A 26,495-nucleotide genomic window follows, 5' to 3' on the forward strand; every position below is an offset into this window, starting at 1 on the left:
TTGATAGTGTGTGTGATGAAGGCATGTGTGTGTGTGTAGAGGCTCCTCAAGCACCACTAGGCGTGTAGAGGCTCCTCAAGCACCACCAGGCGTGTAGAGGCTCCTCAAGCACCACCAGGCGTGTAGAGGCTCCTCAAGCACCACCAGGCGTGTAAAGCTTCCTCAAGCACCACCAGGCATGTAGAGGCTCCTCAAGCAACACAAGGAGTGAGAGGCCTCACCACCAGGCGTGTAGAGGCCAACACCAGGCGTGTAGAGGCTCCTCAAGCACCACCAGACGTGTAGAGGTTCCTCAAGCACCACTAGGCGTGTAGAGGTTCCTCAAGCACCACCAGGCGTGTAGAGGTTTCTCAAGCACCACCAGGCGTGTAGAGTTTCTGCACCACCAGGCGTGTAGAGGCTCCTCAAGCACCACCAGGCGTGTAAGGGCTCCTCAAGCACCACCAGGCGTGTAGAGGCTCCTCAAGCACCACTCAGGCGTGTAGAGGCTCAAGCACCACCAGGCGTGAAAATTCCCTCAAGCACCACCAGGCGTGTAGAGGCTCCTCAAGCACCACCCAGGCGTGTAGAGGTTCCTCAAGCACCACCAGGCGTGTAGAGGCTCCTCAAGCACCACTATGCGTGTAGAGGCTCCTCAAGCACCACCAGACGTGTAGAGGTTCCTCAAGCACCACTAGCGTGTAGAGGGCTCCTAGCACCAACAGGCGTGTAGAGGCTCCTCAAGCACCACCAGGCGTGTAGAGGTTCCTAGCACCACCAGGCGTGTAGAGGTTCTCAAGCACCACCAGGCGTGTAGAGGTTCCCTCTAGCACCACCAGGCGTGTAGAGGTTCCTCAAGCACCACCAGGCGTGTAGAGGCCCTCAAGCAATTAAGGCGTGTAAGGCTCCTGAATCACCACCAGGCGTGTAGAGGCTCCTCTCAAGCACCACCAGAGTGTAGAGTTTCCTAAAGCACCACCAGGCGTGTAGAGGCTCCTCAAGCACCACCAGGCGAGAATAGCATCACCAGACGTGTAGAGGTTCCTCAAGCACCACCAGGCGTGTAGAGGATCCTCAAGCACCACCAGGCGTGTAGAGGCTCCTCAAGCACCACCAGACGTGAGGTTCCTCAAGCACCAATTAGGCGTGTAGAGGCTCCTCTAGCACCACCAGGCGTGTAGAGGTTCCTCAAGCACCACAAGACGTGAAGAGTTTCTCAAGCACCACCAGGCGTGAGAGTTTCCTAAAGCACCACCAGGCGTGTAGAGCTCCTCAAGCACCACCACAGGCGTGAAGAGGCTCCTCTAGCACCACGTGTAAGGGCTCCCTGGCACCACCAGGCGTGTAGAGGCTCCTCAAGCACCACCAGGCGTGTAGAGGTCTCTAGCTCACCAGACGTGTAGAGTTTCCTAAAGCACCACCAGGCGTGTAGAGGCTCCTAAGCACCAGGTGGAGTGGCTCCTCTAGCACCACCAGACGTGTAGAGGCTCCTCACAACCACCAGGCGTGTAGAGGCCCTCAAGCACAACCATGCGTGTAGAGGCTCCTCTAGCACCACCAGACGTGTAGAGTTTCCTCAACACCACAGGCGTGTAGAGGCTCCTAGCACCACCAGGCGTGTAGAGCTTCCTCAAGCACCACCAGGCGTGTAGAGGCCCCCACTACCAATGCAGAGTTTCCTTTACAAGCACCGCACTAGGCGTGTAGAGGTTCTTCAAGCACCACCAGGCGTGAAGAGTCCCTTAAGCACCACCAGGCGTGTGTAGAGGCTCCTCAAACACCACCAAACAACCAACACTAAGCGTGAAGAGATTCCTCAACCACTACCAGGTGTGTAGAGGCTCCTCTAGCACCACTAGGTGCATAGAGGCTTCTCAATCACCACCAGACGTGTAGAGGATCCTCAAGCACCACTAGGCGTGTAGAGGCTCCTCTAGCACCACCAGGCGTGAAGAGTTTCCTCAACCACTACCAGGTGTGTAGAGGCTCCTCAAGATCCAATAGGCGTGTACAGGCTCCTCAAGATCCTCAAGGTTTGTAGAGGTTCTTCAAGCACCACCAGGAGTGCAGAGGTTCCTCTAGCACCACCAGGCGTGAAGAGTTTCCTCAACCACTACCAGGTGTGTAGAGGCTCCTCAAGAACCACCAGGAGTGTAGGGGTTCCTCAAGCACCACCAGGCGTGTAGAGGTTCCTCACGAACCACCAGACGTGGAGAGGCTCCTCAAGCACCACCAGACAAGTAGAGTTTCCTAAAGCACTACCAGGCGTGTAGAGGTTCCTCAAGCACTACCAGGTGTGTAGAGGCCCTTCTAGCACCACTAGGCGTGTAGAGGCTCCTGAAGCACCACCAGACGTGTAGAGAATTCTTAATTTCCACCAAGAGTGTAGAGGTTCCTCAAGCACTACCAGGTGTGTAGAGGCTCCTCAAGCACCACTAGGCATGTAGAGGCTCCTCATGCACCATCGAGCGTGTAGGGTTTCCTCAAGCACCACTTGACGTTTAGAGGTTCCTCAAGCATCACCAGGCGTGTAGAGGTTCTTTAAGCACCACCAGGAGTGCTGAGGTTCCTCTAGCACCACCAGGCGTGAAGAGTTTGCACAACCACTACCAGGTGTGAAGAGGCTCCTCTAGCAACACTCGGTGCGTAGAGGCTTCTGAATCACCACCTGACGTTTAGAGGTTCCTCAAGCACCACCAGGCGTTTAGAGGCTCCTCAAGCACCACCAGGCGTGTAGAGGCTCCTCACGAACCACCAGACGTGGAGGGGCTCCTCAAGCACCACCAGATGTGTAGAGTTTCCTCAAGCACTACCAGGCGTGTAGAGGTTCCTCAAGCACTACCAGGTGCGTAGAGGCTCTTCTAGCACCACTAGGCGTGTAGAGTCTCCTCAAGCACCACCAGACGTGTAGAGAATCCTTAAGCTCCACCAAGTGTGTAGAGGTTCCTGAAGCACTACCAGGCGTGTAGAGGCTCCTCAAGCACCTCCAGGCGTTTAGAGGCTCCTCAAGCACCACCAGGCGTGTACATGCTACTCTAGCACCACCAGGTGTGTAGACTCTCCTCTAGCACCACCAGGTTTGTAGAGTTTCCTCAAACACTACCAGGTGTGTAGAGGCTCCTTAGCACAACTAGGCGTGTAGAGGCTCCTCAAGCACCACCAGATGTGTAGAGGTTCCTCAAGCACTACTATGTGTGTAGAGGCTCCTCCAGCACTACCATATGTGTAGAGGCTCCTCTAGCACCACTACGCCTATAGAGGCTCCTCAAATACCACAAGAAGTGTAGAGACTCCTCAAGCACCACCTAGCGTGTAGAGCTTCCTCAAGCACCAAAAAACGTTTAGAGGCTCCTCTAACACCAACAGGCGTGTAGAGGTTCCTCAAGCACCACCGAGCGCGTAGAGGTTCCTCAAGCACCACCGAGCGTGTAGAGGTTCCTCAAGCCCCACAAAGCGTGTAGAGGCTCCTTAAGCAACACCAAGCGTGTAGAGGTTCCTCAAGCACCACTAGGCGTGTAGAATTTAATCTAGCACTACAAGGTGTGTAGAGGCTCTTTTAGCACAATTAGGCGTGTAGAGGCTGCTCAAGCAACACCAGACGTGTAGAGATTCCTTAAGCACCACCGAGCGAGTAGATGTTCCTCCAGCACCACTAGGCGTGTAGGGGTTCCTCAAGCACCACGAGGCGAGTAGAGGTTCCTCAAGATCCATTAGGCGTGTACAGGCTCCTCAAGATCCACAAGGTTTGTAGAGGTTCTTCAAGCACCACCAGGTGTGCAGAGGTTCCTTTAGCACCACCAGGCGTGAAGAGTTTCCACAACCACTACCAGGTGTGAAGAGGCTCCTCTAGCAACACTAGGTGCGTAGAGGCTTCTGAATCACCACCTGACGTTTAGAGGTTCCTCAAGCACCACCAGGCGTGTAGAGGCTCCTCAAGCACCACCAGGCGTGTAGAGGCTCCTCACGAACCACCAGACGTGGAGAGGCTCCTCAAGCACCACCAGACGTGTAGAGTTTCCACAAGCACTACCAGGCGTGTAGAGGTTCCTCAAGCACTACCAGGTGCGTAGAGGCTCTTCTAGCACCACTAGGCGGGTAGAGTCTCCTCAGCCACCACCAGACGTGTAGAGAATCCTTAAGCTCCACCAAGAGTGTAGAGGTTCCTGAAGCACTACCAGGCGTGTAGAGGCTCCTCAAGCACCTCCAGGCGTTTAGAGGCTCGTCAAGCACCACCAGGCGTGTACAGGCTACTCTAGCACCACTAGGTGTGTAGACTCTCCTCTAGCACCACCAGGTGTGTAGAGTTTCCTCAAACACTACCAGGTGTGTAGAGGCTCCTTAGCACAACTAGGCGTGTAGAGGTTCCTCAAGCACCACCAGATGTGTAGAGGTTCCTCAAGCACTACTATGTGTGTAGAGGCTCCTATAGCACTACCATATGTGTAGAGGCTCCTCTAGCACCACTACGCCTATAGAGGCTCCTCAAATAACACAAGAAGTGTTGAGACTCTTCAAGCACCACCTAGCGTGTAGGGCTTCCTCAAGCACCAAAAAACGTTTAGAGGCTCCTCTAACACCAACAGGCGTGTAGAGGTTCCTCAAGCACCACCGAGCGCGTAGAGGTTCCTCAAGCACCACCGAGCGTGTAGAGGTTCCTCAAGCCCCACAAAGCGTGTAGAGGCTCCTTAAGCAACACCAAGCATGTAGAGGTTCCTCAAGCACCACTAGGCGTGTAGAATTTAATCTAGCACTACAAGGTGTGTAGAGGCTCTTTTAGCACAACTAGGCGTGTAGAGGCTGCTCAAGCAACACCAGACGTATAGAGATTCCTTAAGCACCACCGAGCGAGTAGATGTTCCTCCAGCACCACTAGGCGTGTAGGGGTTCCTCAAGCACCACGAGGCGAGTAGAGGTTCCTCAAGATCCATTAGGCGTGTACAGGCTCCTCAAGATCCACAAGATTTGTAGAGGTTCTTCAAGCACCACCAGGAGTGCAGAGGTTCCTCTAGCACCACCAGGCGTGAAGAGTTTCCTCAACCACTACCAGGTGTGTAGAGGCTCCTCTAGCACCACTAGGTGCGTAGAGGCTCCTCAAGCACCACCAGACGTGTAGAGGTTACTCAAGCACCACCAGGTGTGTAGAGGCTCCTCAAGCACCACCAGATGTGTAAAGGCTCTTAATGAACCACTAGGCGTGTAGAGGCTCCTCAAGAACCACCAGGAGTGTAGGGGTTCCTTACGCACCACCAGGCGTGTAGAGTTTCCTCAAGCACCACCGGCGTGTAGAGGCTCCTCAGGCACCACTAGGCGTGTAGAGGCTCCTCATGCACCATCGAGCGTGTAGGGTTTCCTCAAGCACCACTTGGCGTGTAGAGGTTCCTCAAGCATCACCAGGCGTGTAGAGGTTCTTCAAGCAACACCAGAAGTGTAGAGGTTCCTCTAGCACCACCAGGCGAGAAGAGTTTCCTCAACCACTACAAGGTGTGTAGAGGCTCCTCTACCAACACTAGGTGCGTAGAGGCTTCTCAATCACCACCAGACGTGTAGAGGTTCCTCAAGCACCACCAGGCGTGTAGAGGCTTCTCAAGCACCACCAGGCGTGTAGAAGCTCCTCAAGAACCACCAGGAGTGTAGAGGTTCCTTAAGCACCACCAGGCGTGTAGAGATTCCTCAAGCACCACCAGGCGTGTAGAGGCTCCTCAGGCACCACTAGGCGTGTAGAGGCTCTTCAAGCACCACCGAGCGTGTAGGGGTTCCTCAAGCACCACTTAGTGTGTTGAGGTTCCTCAATTACCACCAGGCGTGTAGAGGCTCCTGAAGCACCACCAGACGTGTAGAAACTCCTTAAGCACCACCGAGCGTTTAGAAGTTCCTGAAGCACCAGTAGGCGTGTAGAGGTTCCTCAAGCACCACCAAGTGAGTAGAGGCTCCTCAGGAACCACTAGGCGTGTAGAGGCTCTTCAAGCATAACTAGGCTTGTAGAGGTTCCTCAAGAAACCACTAGGCTTGTAGAGGCTCTTCAAGCCCCACTAGACGTGAGAGGTTCCTCAAACACCACCAGGCGTGTAGAAGTTCCTCAGGCACAACTGAGCGAGTGGAGGCTCCTTAACCAGTACCAGGAGTGTAGAGGCTCCTCAAGCACCACTAGGCGTGTAGAGTTTCCTCAAGCACCACCAGCTGTGTAGAGGCTCCTCAAGCACCACCAGACGTGTAGAGACTCCTTAAGCACCACCGAGCGTGTAGAGGTTCCTCAAGCACTACCAGGTGTGTATGGGCTCCTCAAGCACCACCAGGCGTGTAGAGGCTCCTCAAGCATTACCAGGCGTGTAGAGGCTCCTCAACAACCACTAGGCGTGTAGAGGTTCCTCAAGCACTATCAGGTGTGTAGAGGCTCCTCTAGCACAACTAGGCGTGTAGAGGCTCCTCAAACACCATCAGGCATGTAGAGTATCCACAAGCACTACCCGGTGTGTAGAGGTTCGTCAAGCACTACCATGTGTGTAGAGGTTCCTCTAGCACTACCACAATGTGTAGAGGCTCCTCTAGCACCACTAGGCGTGTAGAGGCTCCTCAAGCACCACCAGACGTGTAGAGAATCCTTAAGCTCCACCAAGAGTGTAGAAGTTCCTCAAGCACTACCAGGTGTGTAGAGGCTCCTCAAGCGCCACCAGGCGTGTAGAGGCTCCTCAAGCACCACCAGGCGTGTAGAGGCTACTCTAGCACCACCAGGTGTGTAGAGGCTCCTCTAGCACCAACAGGTGTGTAGAGTTTCCTCAAGCACTACCAGGTGTGTAGAGGCTCTTTAGCACAACTAGGGGTGTAGAGGCTCCTCAAGCACCACCAGACGTGTAGAGTTTCGTCAAGCACTACCAGGCGTGTAGAGGTTCCTCAAGCACTACTATGTGTGTAGAGGTTCCTCTAGCACTACCATATGTGTAGAGGCTCCTCTAGCACCACTAGGCGTGTAGAGGCTGCTCAAGTACCACCAGAAGTGTAGAGACTCGTTAAGCACCACCTAGCGTGTAGAGGTTCCTCAAGCACCAAAAAACGGTTAGAGGCTCCTCTAACACCAACAGGCGTGTAGAGGTTCCTCAAGCACCACCGAGCGCATAGAGGTTCATCAAGCACCACCGAGCGTGTAGAGGTTCCTCAAGCACCACCAAGCGTGTAGAGGCTCCTTAAGCAACACCAGGCGTGTAGAGGTTCCTCAAGCACCACTAGGCGTGTAGAGTGTCCTCTAGCACTACAAGGTGTTTGGAGGCTGTTTTAGCACAACTAGGCGTGTAGAGGCTGCTCAAACAACATCAGATCTGTAGAGACTCCTTAAGCACCACCGAGCGTGTAGATGTTCCTCCAGCACCACCTGACGTGTAGGGGTTCCTCAAGCACCACGAGGCGAGTAAAGGTTCCTCAAGATCCACTAGGCGTGTAGAGGCTCCTGAAGATCCACTAGGTTTGTAGAGGTTCTTCTAGCACCACCAGGAGTGCAGAGGTTCCTCTAGCACCACCAGGCGTGAAGAGTTTCCTCAACCACTACCAGGTGTGTAGAGGCTCCTCTAGCACCACTAGGTGCGTAGAGGCTTCTCAATCACCACCAGACGTGTAGAGTTTCCTCAAGCACCAGTAGGCGTGTAGAGGCTCCTCAAGCACCACCAGGCGTGTAGAGGTTCCTCAAGCACCACAAGGTGTGTAGAGGCTCCTCAAGCACCACGAGGCGTGCAGAGGCTCCTAAAGCACCACCAGACGTGTAGAGAATCCTTAAGCTCCACCAAGAGTGTAGAGGTTCCTCAAGCAATACCAGGTGTGTAGAGGCTCCTCAAGCACCACTAGGCGTGTAGAGGCTCCTCATGCACCATCGAGCGTGTAGGGTTTCCTCAATCACCACTTGGCGTTTAGAGGTTCCTCAAGCATCACCAGGCGTGTAGAGGTTCTTTAAGCACCACCAGGAGTGCAGAGGTTCCTCAAGCACCACCAGGCGTGTAGAGGCTCCTCACGAACCACCAGACGTGGGGAGGCTCCTCAAGCACCACCAGACGTGTAGAGTTTCCTCAAGCACTAACAGGCGTGTAGAGGTTACTCAAGCACTACCAGGTGTGTAGAGGCTCTTCTAGCTCCACTAGGCGTGTAGAGGCTCCTTAAGCACCACCAGACATGTAGAGAATCCTTAAGCTCCACCAAGAGTGTAGAGGTTTCTGAAGCACTATCAGGTGTGTAGAGGCTCCCCAAGCACCTCCAGGTGTGTAGAGGCTCCTCAAGCACCACCAGGCTTGTAGAGGCTACTCTAGCACCACCAGGTGTGTAGACTCTCCTCTAGCACCACCCGGTGTGTAGAGTTTCCTCAAACACTACCAGGTGTGTAGAGGCTCCTTAGCACAACTAGGCGTGTAGAGGCTCCTCAAGCACCACCAGATGTGTAGAGGTTCCTCAAGCACTACTATGTGTGTAGAGGCTCCTCTAGCACTACCATATGTGTAGAGGCTCCTCTAACACCACTATGCGTGTAGAGGCTCCTGAAACACCACAAGAAGTGTAGAGACTCCTCTAGCACCACCTAGCGTGTAGAGCTTCCTCAAGCATCAAACAACGGTTAGAGGCTCCTCTAACACTAACAGGCGTGTAGAGGTTCCTGAAGCACCACTGAGCGCGTAGAGGTTCCTCAAGCACCACCGAGCATGTACAGGTTCCTCAAGCACCACAAAGCGTGAAGAGTTTCCTCAACCACTACCAGGTGTGTAGAGGCTCCTCGAGCAACTCTAGGTGCGTAGAGGCTTCTCAATCACCACCAGACGTTTAGAGGTTCCTCAAGCACCACCAGGCGTGTAGAGGCTCCTTACGAACCCAAGCACTACCAGGTGTGTAGAGGCTCTTCTAGCACCACTAGGCGTGTAAAGGCTCCTCAAGCACCACCAGACATGTAGAGAATCCTTAAGCTCCACCAAGAGTGTAGAGGTTTCTGAAGCACTACCAGGTGTGTAGACTCTCCTCTAGCACCACCCGGTGTGTAGAGTTTCCTCAAACACTACCAGGTGTGTAGAGGCTCCTTAGCACAACTAGGCGTGTAGAGGCTCCTCAAGCACCACCAGATGTGTAGAGGTTCCTCAAGCACTACTATGTGTGTAGAAGCTCCTCTAGCACTACCATATGTGTAGAGGCTCCTCTAGCACCACTATGAGTGTAGAGGCTCCTCAAACACCACAAGAAGTGTAGAGACTCCTCTAGCACCACCTAGCGTGTAGAGCTTCCTCAAGCACCAAAAAACGGTTAGAGGCTCCTCTAACACCAACAGGCGTGTAGAGGTTCCTTAAGCAACACCAGGCGTGTAGAGGTTCCTCAAGCACCACTAGGCGAGTAGAGGCTCTTCAAACCCCACTAGGCGTTAGAGGTTCCTCAAACACCACCAGGCGTATAGAAGTTCCTCAGGCACAACTGAGCGAGTGGAGGCTCCTTAAGCACTACCAGGAGTGTAGAGGCTCCTCCAGCACCACTAGGCGTGTAGAGGCTCCTCAAGCACCACCAGGCATATAGAGGTTCCTCAAGCACCACCAAGCGTGTAGAGGCTACTCTAGCACTACCAGGTGTGTAGAGGCTCCTCTAGCACCACCAGGTGTGTAGAGTTTCCTCAAGCACCACTGAGCGCGTAGAGGTTCTTCAAGCACCACCGAGCGTATAGAGGTTCCTCAAGCACCACCAGGCGTGTAGAGGCTCCTCAAGCACCACCAGGCATATAGAGGTTCCTCAAGCACCACCAAGCGTGTAGAGGCTACTCTAGCACCACCAGGTGTGTAGAGGCTCCTCTAGCACCACCAGGTGTGTAGAGTTTCCTCAAGCACCACCGAGCGCGTAGAGGTTCTTCAAGCAGCACCGAGCGTTTAGATGTTCCTCAAGCACCACTGGGCGTTTAGAGGTTCCTGAAGCACCACGAGGCGTGTAGAGGCTCCTCACGATCCACTAGGCATGTAGAGGTTCTTCAAGCACCACCAGGAGTGTAGAAGTTCCTCAAGCACTACCAGGTTGGTAGGGACTCCTCAAACACCACCAAGCGTGTAGAGGCTCATGAAGCACCAACAGGCGTGTAGAGGCTACTCAAGCACCACCAGACGTGTAGAGTTTCCTCAAGCACTACCAGGCGTGTAGAGGGTCCTCAAGCACTAGCATGTGTGTAGAGGCTCCTCTAGCACCACTAGGCGTGTAGAGGCTCGTGAAGAAACACTAGACGTGAAGAGGCTCCTCAACTACCACCAGACGTGTAGAGGCTCCTCAACCATCACCAGACGTGTAGAGGCTCCTCACGCACTAACAGCCGTGTAGAGGTTCCTCAAGCACTACCAGGTGTGTAGAGTCTCCTCTAGCACCACTAGGCGTGTAAAGGATCCTCAAGCACCACCAGAAGTGTACAGACTCCTTAAGCACCACCTAGCGTGTAGAGGTTCCTCAATACCCACCAAACGGTTAGAGGCTCCTCTAGCACGAACAGACGTGTAGAGGTTCCTCAAGCACCACCGAGCGCGTAGAGGTTTCTCAAGCACCATCGAGCGTGTAGAGGTTCCTCAAGCTCCACCAGGCGTGTGGATGCTCCGTAAGCACCACTAGGCGTGTAAAGGCTCCTCAAGATCAACCAGGAGTGTAGAGGTTCCTTAAGCACCACCAGGCGTGTAGAGTTTCCTCAAGCACCACCCGGGCGAGTAAAGGCTCCTCAAGCAGCACTAGGCATGTAGAGGTTCCTCAAGAACCACTAGGCGTGTAGAGGCTCTTCAAGCCCCACCAGGCGTGTAGAGGCGCCTCAAAAACCACTAGGCGTGTAAAGGCTCCTCAAGTACTACCAGGCATGTAGAGGCTCCCCAAGAACCACCAGACGTGAAGAGACTCCTAAAGTCCCACCGAGCGAGTAGAGATTCCTCAAGCACCATCAGGCGTGTAGAGGCTCCTCAAGAACCACTAAGCGTGTAGAGGCTCCTCAAGCACCACTAGGCTTGTAGAGGTTCCTCATGAACCACTAGGCGTGTAGAGGCTCTTTAAGCCCCACTAGGCATTAGAGGGTCCACAAGCCCCACCAGGCGTGTAGAGGTTCCTCAAGCACCACTCAGTGTGTGGAGTCTCCTTAAGGACCACCACGCGTGTAGAGACTCCCCAAGAACCACTAGGTGTGTAGAGGCTCCTCAAGCACTACCAGGCGTGTAGAGGCTCCTCAAGAACCACCGAAGGTGTAGATGTTCCTCAAGCACCACTAAGCATGTAGGGGTTCTTCATGCACCACTCAGCGTGTGGAGGCTCCTTAAGCACGACCGAGCGAGTAGAGGTTCCTCAAGCACCATCAGGCGTGTAGAGGGTCCTCAAGCACTACCAGGCGTGTAGAGACTCCTCAAGAACCACAGAGAGTGTAGATGTTCCTGAAGCACCACTAGGCGGTTAGGGTTTCCTCAAGCACCAAGAGGCGAGTAGAGGCTCCTCAACATCCACTAGGCGTGTAGAAGCTTCTCAAGATCCACTAGGCATGTAGAGGTTCCTCAAGTACCACCAGGCGTGTAGAGGCTCCTCAAGCATCACGAGGCGAGTAGAGGTTCCTCAAGCACCACGAGGCGAGTAGAGGCTCCTCAAGATCCACTAGGCGTGTAAAAGCTTCTCAAGATCCACTAGGCATGTAGAGCTTCCTCAAGTACCACCAGGCGTGTAGAGGCTCCTCAAGCACCACCAGGCGTGTAGAGGCTCCTCAAGAACCACCAGGGGTGTAGAGGTTCATTTAGCACCACCAGGCGTGTAGAGATTCCTCAAGCACCACCAAGCGTGTAGAGGCTCCTCAAGCACAACTGAGCGTGTGGAGGCTCCTTAAGCACCACCAAGCGGGTAGGGGCTAATCTAGCAATACTGTGCGTGTGGAGGCTCCTTAAGCACCACCAGACGTGTAGAGTTTCCTCAAGCACTACCAGGTGTGTAGAGGTTCCTCTAGCACCATTGGCGTGTAGAGGCTCCTCAAGAATCACAAGACGTAGAGAGGCTCCTGAAGCACCAGCAGACGTGTAGAAGCTCCTCAAGCACCACCAGACGTGTAGAGTTTCCTCAAGCACTACCAGGTGTGTAGAGGCTCTTCTAGAACCACTAGGCGTGTAGAGGCTACTCAAGCTCCACCAGACGTGTAGAGAATCCTTACGCTCCACCAAGAGTGTAGAGGTTCCTCAAGCACGACCAGGTGTGTAGAGGCTCCTCAAGCACCACCAGGCGTGTAGAGGCTACTCTAGCACCACCAGGTTTGTAGAGGCTCCTCTAGCACAACCAGGTGTGTAGAGTTTCCTCAAGCACTACCAGGTGTGTAGAGGCTCCTTAGCACAACTAGGCGTGTAGAGGCTCCTCAAGCACCACCAGACGTGTAGAGTTTCGTCAAGCACTACCAGGCGTGTAGAGGTTCCTCAAGCACTACTATGTGTGTAGAGGCTCCTCTAACACTACCATATGTGTAGAGGCTCCTCAAGCACCACTAGGCGTGTAGAGGCTCCTCAAGCACCACCAAGTGTAGAGGCTAGCAGGCTCCTCAAGCACCACCAACGGAGGCACCTCAACAACAGGCAGGTTCCTCAAGCACCACCGAGCGCGTAGAGGTTCCTCAAGCACCACCGGGCGTAGAGGTTCCAAAGCACCACCAAGCGTGTGAGGCCCTAAGCACCACCAGGCGTGTAGAGGCTCCTGAAGAACCACTGCGTGGAGGCTCCTCAAGCACCACTAGGCGTGTAGAGGCTCTTCAAGCCCCACTAGGCATTAGAGGGTCCTCAAGCACCACCAGGCGTGTAGAGGTTTCTCAAGCACCACTCAGTGTGTGGAGTCTCCTTAAGGACCACCAGGCGTGTAGAGGCTCCTCAAGAACCACTAGGCGTGTAGAGGCTCCTCAAGCACCACCAGGCGTGTAGAGGCTTCTCAAGAACCACCGAGAGTGTAGATGTTCCTCAAGCACCACTAGGCGTGTAGGGGTTCCTCATGCACCACTCAGCGTGTGGAGGAGCCTTAACAACCACCAGGCGTGTAGAGGCTCCTCAAAAACCACAAGGCGTGTAGAGGCTCCCCAAGCACTACCAGGCGTGTACAGTAGGGTGTGTCATAGGAGGGAAGATCAGCTAAAACTAATGGCCCATCACTTTTTTGGTAGATTTTAGTGTATATAAACAGAAAATAATTTCAGTTTCAATATTTTGCAACCTTTAGCTAGGTAAGTTTTAGCGTGAAATTTGTCGAAAATCTAACGTACAGCTGCATTAGTGCATTACAATTAAATAGTGAACATTGCTTTCTGACTTCATTCTTTAACAAACCAACTAACAATATTTTTTTCTGTTTCAGATTCTGATGCATTTATAAGTTGATAATATTTGCGATGGCTGCTTGTGTCAGGACGAGGAACCAAAAATCCAGCCATCTCAGTCACTATCTTGGGTCTGGGAGAGAGCTCCTGAAGTCGGAGTTGCCTACATTGAGAGATGCTTTGAGATACGGTGTTTTAATCAGGCAAATCAGTGAAAAGAACCAAAGAACTTACACAAACAAAGACATTGCCAGTGATATGACCAAAGCTGTCTTGGCACAGTACACTCTGGCTAGCGCTCAGTTCAAGCCTCCAGTCATAACAAGTCAGAAGAAGATTAGTGAGAGACTGCTAGCCAGTTGGGAAAAGGCAAGAGATATCTCTCTTGGGAGAGGAAAACTTGCAGTTAAGGACAGCTTTACCAAGCAACTGGACCAGTTATTTGACATAATTACTTGCAAGTGCCCAATTGTTCTCTGTCCTAAGTTTGGATGCGATCGTGACTGTAAATCCGAGGCCCACATCTCCTGTATTTGCAAGCGTGAACTGAAGATTCCTGTGATCGAACTGGCATTTGTCAAAACACAGAGAGAGAAGACTGGCAGTATAGGGGCTCTCATGATTTCTAGCCAAGATATTCCGGAGTCCAAGAGACAGGAGGCTGCCACAGAGAGACAGAAGAGGAGAAGAGTTGCCGAGGAAAAGAGACTTGAGAAGGCCCAGGGTGAGGTAAAAAAGGCCGATGATTGGAGTCAAGCTGATTCAGAGTTTAATGACTTCCCCATGGCTGATCCGAGTGCTGACCAGGAGAATGGTGACTTTGTCCCTAACCCAGAAAATAATGATCCCAAACCTTCCAGGCATAAGATTCGAAATAGGAAAGATATCCCGAGCATAGCTCTGGCCAGCATGCGACACCACACTGGTCTCAGAGAAACTGCAGAGATAGCAACAGCTGCCTGGTTGACGGTGGTTTGATAACACCTGATGATGTTCACCTGGTGATAGATCATAACAAAGTAAGGAGAGCTCAAGAGAAACTTGTCAGTAACCTAGAAGAGGAGTTTGATAAGGGGATAAGAGAAAATGGAATCAATTGTTTGTTCTTTGATGGGAGAAAGGATGACACTAAAGTGTTCATGAAAGTTGGAGATTCTGACAAGTTGTTCCCTGCCATGGTGAAGGAGGAACACTACTCCTGCTGCAGTGAACCAGGAGGGAAGTATTTGTGGCATTTCACTCAAGAGAAAGATGACATCAGGAAACCAGCTGAGATAGTGGCAGATAACATTGTGAACTGGCTCAGAGGACGTAGACCAGACCCTGCAGGCCATTGGAGGACAGCACCAACACGAACACAGGGTGGCAAGGGGGGGTCATACAGTGGATAGAGCGGAAGATTGGGAGGAAGCTGGTCTGGATTGTTTGTGACCTCCACACCAACGAGTTGCCACTCAGACATCTGATCCAGGAGCTGGATGGCAAGACTCTTTCAAACAACAGATGGTCTGATCCTCTTGGCAAGATGCTGGACTCTGCCACTGAGTTAGAAATAAATCCGAGCTTTGAAAAATCACAGTTGGCCCTCCACTCGTTGAGCTTGCACATACTGTCATTGACGACCTGAGTACTGACCAGTACTATGGTTACATGATTTGCAGTGCCATCAAAACTGGGGTCATGCCTGATAGACTTGTTTACCTGCAGATAGGTCCAGTCTCACATTCTAGGTGGCTCTGGCAGCTCTCAGGTTCTGCCAGAATTTGGGTCGCTCATCATAAACTGAAAGGGAACCAGCTTCACAACCTGAACGCTTATTGTCAATTCATCGTAGTGTCTACTTGCTAAATTGGTTCAACACCAAGGTCAAATCATCGTTCTCCGAAGGTCCGAGGCATGTTCTCTTCCAGCTTGAGCTCCTGAGGAGTCAGCCAAGGAAGGTTGTTCAGATTGTGGAGCAGACTGTGAGGAGATCTTCCTGGTATGCTCATCCCGAGGCAGTTCTGCAGACAATGCTCTGCAGTAAGGATGAGGAGGAGAGAAGAGTGGCAGTCAAAAAGATCTTGGATATGAGACTTATGAGAGGATCTGGACATGACGAATCAGTTGGTGACGATTCCTTCAGGGTCAGGAAGACTCGTGAAGTCAATCTAGGTGCCAAGACCCTCACTAATCTCCTAGATCTGGACAACATCCAGGCTGGCAGTGAGCCCCCTCTTACCTGCAGCCTCACCAATGTTCAAGTCAGAGCTTTCCTGGACAACCCCATGCATGTCCCTGCCTGGCCCTCGCACCCCCAGAGTATAGAGCGTTGTGTGCAGCAAGTATGAGCCAGCAGTCAAATGTACAACCAGGAGAGGAGGAAGGCTACATCCGAGCTCAGGTGGTCAGCAGGAGGTGATAAGTAAAACAGAAACAAGAAGAACATGTTCTCTATGGTGTGCAGCAACACCGGGTCGTAGTAGTAAAACCAGTTTTTGTATTTGATGATTTTGTTTTCTAAAGGAATATTAAATTTAATAAATGTGTCAAGATCATTCGTTTCACTATTCTGGATCATTTTCATCCAAATAAATTAACCTGATACATTTACTTTACTTTAAATAAGCTATTTAGTGGTGTTGGTAAAAGGGTGGGAATACTGAATTTTCATAAGATTTCAAGTTAAAATTTACCTAGCAAAAAATCAAAACTTTTCAAATCTATGATCCATACATAAAATTCTGCATAGAACTTTATATTATACCATGGGCCGATTTTTCAAACTCAAAAAAAAAAAGTTCGCCTCCGTATGACACACCCTAGTGTACAGGCTCCTCAAGAATCACCAGACATGTAGAGACTACTTAAGCACCACCGAGCAAGTAGATTTTCCTCAAGCACCATCAGGCGTGTACAGGCTCCTCAAGAACCACTAGGCGTGTAGAGGCTCCTCAAGCACCACTAGGCTTGTAGAGGTTCCTCAAGAACCACTAGGCGTGTAGAGGCTCTTCAAGCCCCACTAGGCATTAGTGGGTCCTCAAGCACCACCAGGCGTGTAGAGGTTCCTCAAGCACCACTCAGCGTGTGGAGGCTCCGTAAGCACCATCAGGCGTGTAGAGGCTCCTCAAGAACCACTAGTCGTGTAGAGGCTCCTCAAGCACTACCCGGAGTGTAGAGGCTCCTCAAGAACCACCGAGAGTGTAGATGTTCCTGAAGCACCACTAGGCGTGTAGGGTTTCCTCAAGCACCACTAGGCGAGTAGAGGCTCCTCAAGATCCACTAGGCGTGTAGAGGCTTCTCAAGATCCACTAGGCATGTAGAGGTTCTTCAAGCACCACCAGGAGTGCAGAGGTTCCTCTAGCACCACCAGGCGTGAAGAGTTTCCTCAACCACTACCAGGTGTGTAGAGGCTCCTTTAGCAACACTAGGTGAGTAGAGGCTTCTCAATCACCACCAGGCGTGTAGAGATTCGTCAAGCACCACCAGGCGTGTAGAGGCTCCTCAGGCACCACTAGGCGTGTAGAGGCTCCTCAAGCACCACCGAGCGTGTAGGGGTTCCTCAAGCACCACTTGGTGTGTAGAGGTTCCTCAATTACCACCAAGCGTGTAGAGGCTCCTCAAGGACTACCAGACGTGTAGAAACTCCTTAAGCACCACCGAGCTTGTAGACGTTCCTCAAGCACCAGTAGGCTTGTAGAGGATCTTCAAGCACCACCAAGAGTGTAGAGGTTCCTGAAGCACCACCAGGCGTGTAGAGGTTCCTCAAGCACCACCAAGCGTGTAGAGGCTCCTCAGGAACCACTAGGAGTGTAGAGGCTCTTCAAGCATCACTAGGCTTATAGAGGTTCCTCAAGAACCACTAGGCGTGTAGAGGCTCTTCAAGCCCCACTATTCGTTAAAGGTTCCTCAAGCACCACCAGGCGTGTAGAGGTTCCTCAAGCACAAATGAGCGTGTGGAGGCTCCTTAAGCACTACCAGGCGTGTAGAGGCTCCTCAAGAACTACTAGGCGTGTAGAGGTTCCTCAAGCACCACTAGGCGTGTAGAGGCTCCACATGCACCACGAGACGTGCAAAGACTCCTTAAGCACCACCGAGCGTATAGAGGTTTTTCAAGCACTACCAGGTGTGTAGAGCCTCCTCAAGCACCAACAGGTATATAGAGGTTCCTCAAGCACCACCAAGCGTGTGGGGGCTACTCTAGCACCACTAGGCGTGTAGAGGTTCCTCAAACACCACCGAGCGCGGAGAGGTTCCTCAAGCACCACCGAGCGTATCTAGGTTACTCAAGGACCACCAGGCGTGTAGAGGCTCCTTAAGCACCACAAGGCGGGTAGAGGCTCCTCAAGCACTATCAGGTGTGTAGTAGGGTCTTTTAGCACCACCGAGCATGTAGATGTTACTCAAGCACCACTGGGCGTGTAGAGGTTCCTCAAGCACCACCATGAGTGTAGAGGTTTCTCAAGCACTACGAGGTCTGTAGGGGCTCCTCAAGCACCACCAAGCGTGTAGAGGCTCCTCAAGCACCACCAGGCGTGCAGAGGCTCCTCTAGCACAACTAGGCGTGTAGAGGCTCCTCAAGCACCACCAGATGTGTAGAGTTTACTCAAGCAATACCAGGCGTGTATAGGATCCTCAAGCACTAGCATGTGTGTAGAGGCTCCTCTAGCACCACTAGGCGTGTAGAGGCTCTTGAAGAAACACCAGATGTGGAGAGGCTCCTCAACCACCACCAGACGTGTAGAGGCTCCTCACTCACTAACAGCCGTGTAGAGGTTCCTCAAGCACTACCAGGTGTGTAGAGTCTCCTCTAGCACCACTAGGCGTGTAGAGGATCCTCAAGCACCACCAGAAGTGTAGAGACTCCTTAAGCACCACCTAGCGTGTAGAGGTTCCTCAAGCACCACCAAACGGTTAGAGGCTCCTCTAGCACAAACAGGCGTATAGAGGTTCCTCATCCACCACCGAGCGCGTAGACGTTCCTCAAGCACCACCGAGCGTGTAGAGGTTCCTCAAGCACCACCAGGCGTGTGGAGGCTCCTTGAGCACCACCAGGCGTGAAGAGGCTCCTCAAGCACCACTAGGCGTGTAGAGTTTCCTCAAGCACTACCAGGTGAGTAGAGGGTCTTTTAGCACCACCGAGCGTGTAGATGTTCCTCAAGCACCACAGGGCGTGTATAGGTTCCTCAAGCACCACGAGGAGTGTAGAGGCTCCTCAAGATCCACTAAGCTTGTAGAGGATCTTCAAGCACCACCAAGAGTGTCGAGGTTCCTCTAGCACCACCAAGAGTGAAGAGTTTCCTCAACCGCTACCAGGTGTGTAGAGGCTCCTCTAGCACCACTAGGTGCATAGAGGCTTCTCAATCAGCACCACACGTGTAGAGGTTCCTCAAGCACCACCAGGCGTGTAGAGGCTCCTCAAGCACCACCAGGTGTGTAGAGACTCCTGAAGAACCACTAGTCGTGCAGAGGCTCCTCAAGCACCACTAGGCGTGTAGAGGTTCCTCAAGAACCACTAGGCATGTAGAGGCTCCTTAAGCCCCACTAGGCGTTAGAGGTTCCTCAACTACCACCAGGCGTGTAGAGGTTCCTGAAGCACCACTGAGCGTGTGGAGGCTCCTTAAGCACCACCAGTCGTTTAGAGGCTCCTCAAGATCCATTAGGCGTGTAGAGGCTCCTCAAGCACTACCAGGCGTGCACAGGCTTCTCAAGAACCACTAGACATGTAGAGGTTTCTCAAGCACCATTAGGCGTGTAGAGGCTCCTCAAGCACCACCAGGCGTGTAGAGGTTCCTCAAGCACTACCGATAGTGTAGAATTTCCTTAAGCACCCCCGGGCGTGTAGAGGCTCCTCAAGAATCACTAGGCGTGTAGAGGGTCCTCAAACACCACCAGGCGTGTAGAAGGCTCCTCAAGCACCACCTAGTGTGTGGAGGATCCTTAAGCATATATAGTGATTGTGCACACATGTGTGTACAGCCACGTGTGTGTGTGTGTGTGTGTATATGTACAGTCATATGTGTGTGCACAGTGACTTGTGCATGCACAGTCTCGATGAAGATTCTTCGAACACTGTTGGAGACAGCTGGCAACTCAAGGCCGTTTGTTTACTATAGTACGTAGAAAAAATTATGAGTTACTATAAAATTGATCGGTGATTGGTTACTCTGCTCCCCGTTGCCTAATTTATTGATTGGGTTTTGTCGTTTCATATTATATATATATATATATATATATATATATATATATATATATATATATATATATATATATATATATATATATATATATATATATATATATATATATAAGATACTATAGCACTAGGCGTGTGTGTGTGTGTGTGTCTGCCACTCTGGGCAGTCAATACGGCACAATCGTTTTTCATCAAACTTGGTGGAAAAATCGCAAAACATTCGTAGATTGGAACAAACCTGGTCCCATATCAATGGTTTCTTTAGGAAGCCATTACATAACCATTTTATTTACGCTGGAAAACGATGCAAGTCTACGGACTTGGCGCACCCTCATTCGCTTTACGCTGTCAGCCTATGATTGCATTTATCGTATGGCTCCCTCCTCCTCCCCCCCCACTTTTTTTCTTAGTTTACTTTTTTTTAATCTTGTATGGATTATAAAGGAAGGAAGATGAGTAAATAAAAGAATAAATAAATAAGCACTACACGACCATGATTACAACAACCACGACCATGATTATAACAACCACGACTATGGTTATAACAACCACGACCATGATTATAACAACCACGAATATGATTATAACAACCACGGATATGATTATAACAACCAAGACTATGATTATAACAACCAGGATCATGATTATAACAACCACGAATATGATTATAACAAGCACGACCATGAATATAACAACCACGACTATTATTATATAACAACCACGACTATGATTATAACAACCACGACCATGATTATAACAACTACGACTACGATTATAACAACAACGACAATGATAATAACAACCACGACCATGATTATAACAACCACGACCATGATTATAACAACCACGACTATGACTATAATAACCACGACTATAATTATAACAACCACGACCATGATTATAACAACCACGAATATGATTATAACAAGTACGACCATGATTATAACACACACGTCCATGATTATAGCAACCACGACCATGATTATAAAACTCAAGACCATGATTATAACAACCACGACTATGATTATAGCAACCACGACTATGATCATAACCACGAGTATGATTATAACAACCACGACCATGATTATAACAATCACGACCATGATTATAACAACCATGACCATGATTATAACATCCACGACTATGATTATAACAACCACGAATATGATTATAATAACCACGACCATGATTATAACAACCACGACCATAAATATAACAACCACGACCATGATTATAACAACCACGAATATGATAATATCAACCAAGGACCATGATTATAACAACCACGTCTATGATTATAACAACCACGACCATGATTATAACAACCACGAATATGATTATAACAACCACGAATATGATTATAACAACCACGAACGTAACATGAACAACTATAGTTCTCTTAAGTTAGAGATGTTAGCACTCAAGTGGGCAGTAGTAGTTATAACAACCACTCTACCATAATTATAACAAAACTACTTATCATGATTATAAATAACCACGAATATGATTATAACAACCAAGACTATGATTATAAATAACCAGGATCATGATTAAACAACCACGAATATGATTATAACAAGCACGACCATGAATATAACAACCACGACTATTATTATATAACAACCACAACTATGATTATAACAAACACGACCATGATTATAACAACTACGACTACGATTATTATAACAACAACGACAATGATAATAACAACCACGACCATGATTATAACAACCACGACCACATGATTATAAATAACCACGACTATGACTATAATAACCACGACTATAATTATAACAACCACGACCATGATTATAACAACCACGAATATGATTATAGCAAGTAATGACCATGATTATAACACTCACGACCATGATTATAGCAACCACGACCATGATTATAAAACTCACGACCATGATTATAAAACCACGACTATGATTATAGCAACCACGACTATGACTTCTTCATAACCACGAGTATGATTATAACAACCACGACCATGATTATAACAATCACGACTATGATTAACAACTATGACCATGATTATAACATCCACTTACTCATGATTATAACAACCACGAATATGATTATAATAACCACGAATTCATGATTATAACAACCACGACCATAATTATAAATAACCAATACTCATTATGATTATAAATAACCACGAATATGATTATTATATCAACCAAGGACCATGATTATAACAACCACGACTATGATTATAACAACCACGACCATGATTATAAATAAATCCACGAATATGATTATAACAACTAATGAATATGATTATAACAACCACGACCATGATTTTAACAAATCAGGACCATGATTATAACAACCACGAATATGATTATAACAACTACGACCATGATTATAACAACTTCACGAAAAATGATTATTATAACAACCAACCAAGATTATAAATAACCAAGATCATGATTATAACAACAAGGAATATGATTATAACAACCACGACCATGATTAAAATCAACCACGACCATGATTATAACAACCAAGACTAAGGATTATATCAAGAACGACCTTGAATATAACAACCACACTATGATTATATAACAACCACGACTATGATTATGAAAACCACAACCATGATTATAACAACTACGACTAAAGGATTATAATAACAACGACTATGATAATAAAAAACCACGACCATGATTATAACAACCACGACTATGACTATAATAACCACGACCATAATTATAACAACCACGACCACATGATTATAACAAACACGAATATGATTATAACAACCAATACCATGATTATAACACTCAAGACCATGATTATAACAACCACGGACTCTGGATTATAGCAACGACTATGATCATAACCACGAAAGTATGATTATAACAACCACGAATTACAGATTATAACATCACGACAATGATTATAGAAACCATTTAATCATGATATAACACTCAAGACCACAGATTATAACAACCTCACGACTATGATTATAGCAACCACGACTATGGATCATAAACTTAATGGAAAGTATGATTATAACAACCACGACCATGATTATAACAACTACGACTAAGATTATAACAACCACGACCATGAGATTATAACAACCACGAGTATGATTATAACAAGCACGAGACCAAATATAACAACCACGACTACGAATATAATACAACCATGATTATAATTATAACAACCACGACCATGATTATAACGACCACGACTAGATTATAACAACAAAGAATTAAGTATATATATCAAACCACGACCATGATTATAACAACCAAGGACCCTGATTATAACAACTACGACTATGATTATAACAAACTACGACCAACTAATTATGATAATAACAATAACCACGACTATGATTATAACAACCACAACTACGATTATAACAACCACGACCATGATTATAAATAAACCACGACAAATATAACAACTACGACCATGATTATAAATAACAACCACGACCATGATTATAAATATCAAACCACGACTATGATTATAAATAACCACGACCATGATTATAACATAACCACGACTATGATTATAACAACTACTCCATAATTATAAATTAACCACGACCATGATTATAAAAACCACGACCGATTATAATAACAACGACCATGATTATAGAACACGACTAAGATTATAAAAAACCACGACCAGGATTATAACAAACATGACCATGATTATAACAAATGACTAGATTATACGAACTACAATTCATGGTTATAAATAAACGACGAAGGATTATAAAAACCACGGCCATAATTATAACAACCACGACCACATTATAAATAAACCACGACCAAGGATTATAACAACTACGACCAAGGATTATAACAAACAATACTATGAGATAATAAATAACCAATACTATGATTATAACAACCACGACCATCATTAATAACCAAACTACGAGATTATAACAAATCCACTATGACGGTTATAACAACCACGACCATGATTTATAAATAAACAAACCATGATTATAAATAAATGCCACCATGATTATAATAACCACGACCATGATTATAAATAAACCACGACCATGATTATAACAACCACCATATTTTTACAATGCCACGACTAAGGATTATAACAAATCCACGACTATGATTATAAATAAACCACGCCATAATTATAAATAAACTACGACCATGATTATAACAAATCCACGGCCATAATTATAACAACCACAACAATGATTACCACATTACGCACAAAACCACTACCAGATTATACAATAATACGACCATGATTATAAATAACCACGCCTACAACATAAATAAATCAACTACCATGATTATAACAAATCCACTACCATGATTATAACCACTACCCTAATTATATAATAACAAACCACGACTATGATTATAACAAACACGACCATCATTATAACAAATTACGACCCAGATTATAAAAAACCACGACCATTATTATAAATAACCACGCACTATGAGATAATAAAAACCACGAGACTATGATTATAACAACCACAACCATGATTATAACAACCACGACCAGGATTATAATAACCACGACCATGATTATAACAACCACGACCATGATTATAACAACCACGACCATGATTATAACAACCACGACTATGATTATTATAACAACCACTACCATGATTATAACAACCACGACCATGATTATAACAACCACGCCCATATTATAAATAACAACCACGACCATGATTATAACAACTATGACCATGATTATAACAACTAATGACCAGATATATATGAACTCTAATTCATGATTATAATAACCACTACCAGCTATGATTATAATAAACACGATTATGATTATAACAACGACGACTATGATTATAACAACCACGACCATGGTTATAAAAACTACGACCATGATTATAAATAACCACGGCCATAATTATATCAACCACGACCATGATTATAAATAACCACGACCATGATTATAACAACTACGCCCATGATTATAAATAACCACGACCATGATTATATCAACCACGACCATGATTTACAATAACCAATATAGTTAAACCAATCATGATTATAAATAAACAATGACCATGATTATATCAAACCACGACCATGATTATAAATAACCACGACCAAGGATTATAAATAAATCCACGACTATGATTATAACAACCACGGCCATAATTATAACAACCACGACCATGATTATAAATAAATAAACCACCCGCATTATAAATAACCACGACCATAGATTATAACAACCACGACCAAGACGATAACAACCACGACCATGATTAATCAACACCATGATTATAAATAACCACGACCATAATTATAAATAACCACGACCATGATTATAACAACCACGACCATGATTATAAATAAACCACGACCATGATTATAAATAAACCACGACTATGATAATACCAACAACGACTATGATTATAATAACCACGACCATGATTATAATAAACCACGACCATGATTATAAATAAACCAAACTAATGATTATAACAACCACGACCATGATAATAACAACCACGACCATGATTATTATAAATAACCACGACCATGATTATATCAACTCGACCATGATTAACCAATGAATTATGATTATAAAACAACCACGGCCATGATTATAAATAACCACGACCATGATTATAACAACCACTACGATTATAACAACCACGACCATGATTATAAATAAACTACGACCATGATTATAATAAACTACTTAATTAATGATTATAAACCACGACTATGATTATAACAACCACGACCATGATTATAAATAACCACGACCATGATTATAAATAACCACGACCATGATTATAAATAACCACGCCATAATTATAACAACAATGACCATGATTATAAATAAACACCCATGATTATAACAACCACGACCAATGATTATAACAACCACGACCATGATTATAACAACCACGACCATGATTATAAATAAACTAACGACCATGATTATAAAAAACCACGACCATAATTATAAACAACCACGACCATGATTATAACAAATACGACCATGATTATAAATAACCACGACTATGATTATAACAATCATGACTATGATAATAACAAACCACGACCAAATTATAACAACCACGACCATCATTATAAATAACCACGACCATGATTATAACAAACTACGACCAATGATTATAAATAAACCACCACCATAATTATAACAACCACGACTATGATTATAACAAATACGACCATGATTATAACAACCACGACCATGATTATAAATAACCACGACCATGATATTATAACAACCACGACCATGATTATAACAACTAATGCACCATGATTATAAATAAACCATGACTATGATTATAAATAAATCCACGACCATGATTATAAATAAATAACGATTTAATAACCACCTAATTATAACAACGACCATGATTATAATAACCACGACCAGAATAACTAATGCACCATGATATAAGAACCTCGACCATGATTATAAATAAACCACGACCAGGATTATAAATAAACAATGACCAAAGATTATATAAATAACCACGACTATGATTATAAATAAACCACGACCATGATTATAAACCACTACCATGATTATATCAACCACGACCATGATTATACATCCACGACCAAGATGATTATAAATAACCACGACCATGATTATAAAAAACACGCCCATGATTATTATAACAACTACGACCATGATTATATCAACCACGAATCATGATTATAACAACTACGACAATATGATTATAAATAAACCACGCATCATGATTATAACAACCACGACCATGATTATAACAAACTACTATGATTATAAAAACCACGGCCATAATTATACAACCATAATTGGCGATTATAATAACCACGACCATGATTATAACAACCACGACCATGATTATAACAACCACGACCATGATTATAACAACCACGACTATGATTATAACAACAACGACCATGATTATAACAACCACGCCATAATTATAAATAACTACGCACTACGATTATAAATAAACCAATGGACCATGATTATAACAACCACGAATTCATGATTATAACAACCACGACTATAGATAATAAATAACGACTA

The sequence above is a fragment of the Homarus americanus genome, unplaced genomic scaffold (assembly GCF_018991925.1).
Source record: "Homarus americanus isolate GMGI-L3 unplaced genomic scaffold, GMGI_Hamer_2.0 scaffold45562, whole genome shotgun sequence".
Lineage (NCBI taxonomy): Eukaryota > Metazoa > Arthropoda > Malacostraca > Decapoda > Nephropidae > Homarus > Homarus americanus.